Source organism: Jaculus jaculus, chromosome 5 (assembly GCF_020740685.1).
Source record: "Jaculus jaculus isolate mJacJac1 chromosome 5, mJacJac1.mat.Y.cur, whole genome shotgun sequence".
Lineage (NCBI taxonomy): Eukaryota > Metazoa > Chordata > Mammalia > Rodentia > Dipodidae > Jaculus > Jaculus jaculus.
In genome coordinates, this window is record NC_059106.1 from 74,251,983 (window position 1) to 74,259,197 (window position 7,215).

The following is a 7,215-nucleotide window of genomic DNA, read 5'->3' on the forward strand; positions in this document are numbered from 1 at the left end:
ATAGATTCACTGGGGAATTTTACCAGACCTTCAGGGAAGAATTAATACCATTGCTTCTTAAGCTTTACCATAAAATAGAAAAAGAAGGAATCCTACTAAACTCCTTCTACGAAGCCAGCATCACCCTGACACCAAACAAGGCAAAGATAGAACAAAAAAAGAAAATTATAGACCAATATTCCTCATGAACATAGATGCAAAAATTCTCAACAAAATATTGACAAACAGAATACAAGAATATATCAGAAAGATCAGTCACCCCAACCAAGTAGGCTTTATCCCAGAGATGCATGGATGGTTCAACATATGCAAATCAATAAATGTAATACATTATATATAAATGGACTGAAGGACAAAAGTCACATGGTCATCTCATTAGAAGCAGAAAAAGCATTTGACGAAATCCCACATCCCTTCATGATAAAAGTCCTACAGAGACTGGGAATAGAAGGAACATATCTCAATATAATAAAGGCTATTTATGACAAGCCAACAGCCAACATATTACTAAATGGGGAAAAACTGGAAGCTTTTCCACTAAAATCAGGAACAAGACAAGGGTGTCCACTGTCCCCACTTTTATTTAATATAGTTCTGGAAGTCTTAGTCATAGCAATAAGGCAAGAGATGCACATAAAAGGGATACAAATTGGAAAGGAAGAGATCTAGCTATCATAATTCACAGATGACATGATTCTATATATAAAGGATCCTAAAGACTCTACCAGCTGGACAGATGGCTTAACAGTTAAGCGCTTGCCTGTGAAGCCTAAGGACCCAGGTTCAAGGCTGATTCTCCAGGACCCATGTTAGCCAGATGCACAAAGGGGCACATGCATCTGGAGTTTGTTTGCAGTGGCTGGCGTGCCCATTCTCTCTCTCTCTCTCTCTCTCTCTCTCTCTCTCTCTCTCTCTCTCTCTCTCTCTCTCTCTCTCTCTCTCTCTCTCTCTGTCACTCTCAGATAAAATTTTTAAAAAGACTATAAAAAAAAGATTCAACCAGCAAACTGTTAGAGCTGACAAACACCTACAACCATGTAGAGGGATACAAAATAAATACACAGGAATCAGTAGCCTTCCTAAATGTTAACAACAAACACACAGAGGATGAACTTAGAGAATCCCTCCCATTCACAATTGCATAAAAAAATAATAATAAATGAAGTACTTTGTAATAAACCTAACCAAGGAAGTGAAGGATCTCTACAATGAAAACTTTAAAACTCTCAAGCAAGAAATTGCAGAAGACACTAGGAAATGGAAAAACATCCCTGTTCCTGGATCAGAAGAATCAATATTGTGAAAATGGCAATCTTACCAAAAGCAATATACACATTTAATGCAATCCCCATCAAAATTCTAATGACATTCTTCATGAAAACAGAAAAAAAAATACAAAAATTCATTTGGAATCACAAAAAAACTCGAATATCTAAAACAATACTGAGTAACAAAAATAAGACTGGTGGTATCATCATACCTGATTTTAATCTATACTACAGAGCCATAGTAACAAAAACAGCATGGTACTGGCACAAAAACAGACATGTAGATCAATGGAACAGAATAGAGGACCCAGATGTAAGTTCGGGTAGCCATAACCACCTGATATTTAATAAAAATGCCAAAAATACTCATTGGAGAAAAGACAGTCTCTTCAGCAAATGGTGCTGAGAAAACTGGATATTTATCTGTAGAAGGATGAAAATAGATTCTTCTCTCTCTCCATGCACAAGAATTAACTCCAAATGGATTAAAGACCTCAACATCAGACCTGAAACTCTGAAACTGCTAGAGGAAAAAGTAGGAGAAACCCTTCAACACACTGGTCTTGGCAAAGACTTTCTGAATATAACCCCAATTGCTCAGGCAATAAAAACACAGATTAACCGCTGGGACCTAATGAAATTACAAAGATTTTGTACGGCAAAGGACACTGTGAATAAAGCAAAGAGGCAACCTACAGAATGAGATAAAATCTTTGCCAGCTATACATCTGATAGAGGATTAATATCTAGGATATACAAAGAACTCAAAAAATTAAATAATAAGAAATCAAACAACCCAATTAAAAACGGGCTATGAAACTAAATAGTTCTCAAAAGAAGAAATACAAATGGCATACAATCATCTGAAAAAAAATGTTCTACATCTCTAGTCATCAGGGAAATGCAGATTAAAACTCCTTTGAGATTCCATCTCACTCCTGTCAGATTGGCCACCATCATGAAAACAAATGATCATAAATGTTGGCGGGGATGTGGTCTCATGTAAGCCAGATGCACATGGTGGCACATGTATCTGGAGTTGGTTTACAGTGGCCACAGGCCCTGGTGTGCCATCCTCACTCTCTCTCCCACCCCTCTCTATGTCTCTAATAAATAAATAAAAATAAATGCTTTTTTTTGTTTGTTTGTTTGTTTGTTTTGTTTTGTTTTGTTTTTCGAGGTGGGGTCTCACTCTAGCCCAGGCTGACCTGGAATTCACTATGGAGTCTCAGGATGGCCTTGAACTCACGGTGATCCTCCTACCTCTGCCTCCCAAGCGCTGGGATTAAAGGCATGCGCCACCATGCCTGGCAAAAATAAATGCTTTTAAAAATAGTTTAAAAAATAATGAAAGTGTTGAGCTGGAAAGATGGCTTAGTGCTTAAAGGCACTTGTTTGCAAAGCCTGACAGCCCAGGTTTGGTTTTTCAGTACCCACATAAAACCAGATGTGGCACAAGTATCTGTAGTTCATTTGCAGTGGCAGGAGGCCCTGGCATGCCCATACTCTCTCTCTCTGCCTTTCTCTCTGTCTCTCACAAATAAATAAATAAATATTTTTAACTTAATATTTTAAGTGTTGTTGGACTAGAGAGATGGTTTAGCAGTTAAGGCACTTGCCTGTGAAGCCTAAGGACCCTGGTTTAATTCCTCAGAACCCATGTAAGTCAGATGCACGAGATGGTGCATACATTTGGAGTTCATATGCAGCGGCTAAAGGCCCTGGCATGCCCATTCTCCCTTTCATTCTCTCTCTCAAATAAATAAGATACTTTGGAATGAAAGTGTTGGACTGGAGCGAGGGCTCAGTGGTTGAAGGTACTTGCCTGCTGAGCCTGCTGTGCCAGGTGTGAATCCTCAGGCCGCATGTAAAGCCAGATGCACAAAGTAGCACATGCATCTGGAGTTCATTTGTAGTTACAAGAGGCCCTGGTGTGCCCACTCTCTCTCCCTCACTTTACAAATAAATAAAATATTAAAATAAAAATGAAAGTGTCTAAAATAGGGGAATGGTTTTATATGCTATACAAATAGTTTAGAAATATTGTCTAAATGATGAATATTTTTCTAATAAAACATTTGTAAACCGGGTGTGGTGGTGCACACCTTTAATCCCAGCCCTTGCAAGGCAGAGGTAGGAAGATCACTGTGAGTTTGAGGCCAGCCTGAGACTACATAGTCAAATCCAGGTCAGCCTGGGGTACAGTAAAACTCTACTTCAAACCTCCTCTCCCCTCTCCAAAAAAGAAAAGAATTCCAGGAATGGTGGCATGTGCCTTTAATCTCAGCACTCAGGAGGCAGAGGTAGAAGGGTTGCCTGAGACTACATAGTGAATTCCAGGTCAGCCTAGGCTAGAGTGAAACCCTACTTCGAAAAACGAAAAGCCTTTTTTTGTTTGTTTGTTTTGTTTTTTGCATAAAATCCTAATTATGAAATATGTTAAAAATAGGGCCATTGTTGAGCCTGGTGTGGTAGTGCAAACCTTAAATCTCAAAATTTAGGAGATTGAGGAAGGAGGATCACAGTGAGTTTTAGGCCAGCCTAGGGTTTGTCAGAACTGTGTAAGATCTTTTCCTGGGAGACAAATTCCTCCTCTGGCTGGCACCAGACTTCAGCATATTCTTCATCCCAGCATGAGACTCCTGGGAAAATGCCAATTTCTTGGGGTCCATTGTTTTAATAGTCTGATAGCCAAAGGGAGGGGCAGAAGTGCCTGTTTAGAATATCTTCATTCCTGCTAGGCTGGTTACTTTGCTTCTGTTAGACTGGCTCAGATTGGCTTTCTCTTACTTATAATTTAAAAAACAAAACCTAAATTATACTGCTGCAAACCATAATTCACTTATGTAATGAAATGATTGCTGGTTTGGAGTCAAAAAACTCTGGTTTCAAATTTAGACCCTGACAGAACAAGTTAACTAAAGTCAACTTTAGTTTTCTCATGTGCAGAATGGATAATACTCAACTTTTGTAAATTACAAAACAACAACAAATATATTGAAAGACAGGTTTGGGGGCTGGAGACATGGTTAAAGATGTGTTGCAGTCAGGTTCGCATAGCTGGGAGAAATCACCCAATCAAGAGCAGCTTGTGGGGGACAAAGGGGTTTATTTTGGCTTACAGACTTGAGGGGAAGCTCCATGATGGCAGGGGAAAACTATGGCATGAGCAGAGGGTGGACATCAACCTCCAGGCCAACAATAGATAGACCACAGCAACAAGAGAGTATGCCAAACACTGGCACGGAGAAACTGACTAAAATACCCATAAGTCCACCCCCAACAATATACAGCCTCCAGGAGGTGTTAATTCCCAAATCTCCATTAGCTGTGAACCTAGCATTCAGAATACCTAAATTTATGGGGGACACCTGAATCAATCCTCCACATTCCACCCCTGGCCCCCATAAACTGATAAGCACACATGATATAAAATGCAATGCATTCATCCAACTTTAAAAGTCCCCATAGTTTGTAATCAATCACAATGATATTCAAACACTTCCATAGTTTGAGATCTTTTTTTGTTGTTGTTGTTCATTTTTATTTATTTATTTGAGAGTGACAGAGAGAGAGAGAAAGAGACAGATATAGACAGATTGAGAATGGGTGCACCAGGGCCTCCAGCCACTGCAAACAAACTCCAGATGCGTGTGCCCCCTTGTGCATCTGGTTTACGTGGGTCCTGGGGAATCGAGCCTCAAACTGGGGTCCTTAGGTTTCACAGGCAGCACTTAACCGCTAAGCCATCTCTCCAGCCCCTGAGATCTTTTAACTGAGCCATAATACCAAAAACTGCCCCCAAAATTTATAATGGCACAGAATAAACACTCACACTGCAAAAGATGGGCATAGCAAAGAAATATTCAACCAATACAAGATTTAAACAGGGCAAACATCAAACTCTAGCTTCAAGTCCAACAACTCTAGTCAGTGATAAATCTCCAAGTCCAATAATTCTAACCAGCAATAAGTCTCTGGCATTCCAATTCTGCCCCTTCAGCTAGGCTACTCACAGCCCTGGAAAACTTCATGGGGGGGGGGGTGGCAGCTCTCCTTAGCAGCCATCTTGTGGTCCCAGCATTTCCACTGCAACCCACAGACCATCCTCATGGCTCCATGAGGTCTCCATGCTGGCATCCAGCAAACCTGCTTCACACTGCCCATAGCCATTTCCAAAACACAAGACTGTGTTGCAAACTCAATGACCCTCTCTTTCCTGATTTTTTCTATTCCACAATACCAGGTAGGGTGCCAATTTGTTAATCCATAGGGGAATAAAGCAGACTTTGAAGAACATGACACTCCTTGAGCACTCAGGCCCCTTCAAAAGAGTCTACATTCTCCCTATTGCCCCAGTTCAGGTCAGCTAGCCCAATCTCAAAGGCTGTAATCTCATATAATTGCAGCTGAATGGGCAGAAGTTGAAGCCCAAAGATTTCAATTTTTCTGTGCCATATCCCTCTGCTCACACCAGTCCATTTCTACACAAAGCAATCCTGCATAAATCCTCAGGACATGGGCATAACAGCAAGCCTCTCACACAAACTGCTTCTAGCCCAGTCCAAACAAAGCTCTTTCTCACTCTCACAAGCCAAACCTCACAGTCCATAGTTCTTACTGCATTCAGGTCTTTCAACTCTGACCAGAATAGTTCATCAAGCTGTACTTACAGCACTGCAAGGCATCTGTTAGGCCAAGGTTTCAAATCTTTCCACATTCTTTCATCAGCTCCCAAAGGCCAAAGCTACACAGTCAGGTGCCTAGCAGAAATCCCACTCCTTTGGTACCAACTTTACTGTTACAGTCAGGTTCCCATTGCTGGCAGAAATCACCCAACCAAGAGCAGCTTTTGGGAAAAAATGATTTGTTTTGGCTTACAGACTCAAGGGGAAGCTCTATGATGATCAGGCAAACAATGGCGTGAGCAGAGGGTAAACATCACCTCCTGACCAACAACAGATGGACCACAGTAACAGGAGAGTGTGCCAAACACTGGCAAGGGGAAACTGGCTATAATACCCATAAGCCCGCCCCCAACTGCCTCCAGGAGGCTTTAATTCCCAAATCTCCATCAGCTGGGAACCTAGTATTCAGAATAACTAAATTTATGGGGAAACCTGAATCAAACCACCACAAACTGCTTGCTTGCAAAGCTTGCCAGCCTAAACTCAGTTCATCAATATCCACATAAAGCTGGGCAGAAAAGTGATGCATGCATGCATCTGGCATTTATTGTAGTGAGTGACAAGAAACCCTGTCATGCATGCAGTCATATACACACATGTGAGTGCACAAATAAGTAAATAAATGAATTTTAAATAAAAAGACTCAGGATTGAACAGGCTCTCAAGTAGTGTTAACTAAGAATAAAGTCTTGGCCGGATGTGGTGGCACACACCTTTAATCCCAGCATACGGAAGGCAGAGGTAGGAGGATCACCGTGAGTTCAAGGCCACCCTGAGACTACATAGTGAATTCCAGGTCAGCCTGGACTACAGTGAAATGAAACTCTACTTCGAAAAACAAAAAAACAAAACAAAAAAAAAGATTAAAGTCAGAAACCCTTAATACTCTCTCCAACTTGAAGTAAACAGGATTAGCAAGGCTGCCATCTTGTGGTCACTTACTTGTATGCTGGCCAATGTCTGAATGGAATTGAAAATTTTCAACAAGCAAAAGCTACACAAAAGTATGACAGGTGCAAAAGAGACAAATTGGGATAAATATATAAGACTGGAGAGATTGCTTAGCGGTTAAGGCACTTTCCAGTGAAGCCTAAGATCCCAGATTCAATTGCCCAGAACCCACGTAAGCCAGATGCACAACATGGCACCTACTTCTGTAGTTTGTTTGCAGTGGCTGGAAGCCCTGTGGTCCACCTATTCTATTCTCCCTCTTTCTCCCTGCCTCTTTCTCTCACTCTTAAATAAATAAATAAAATATT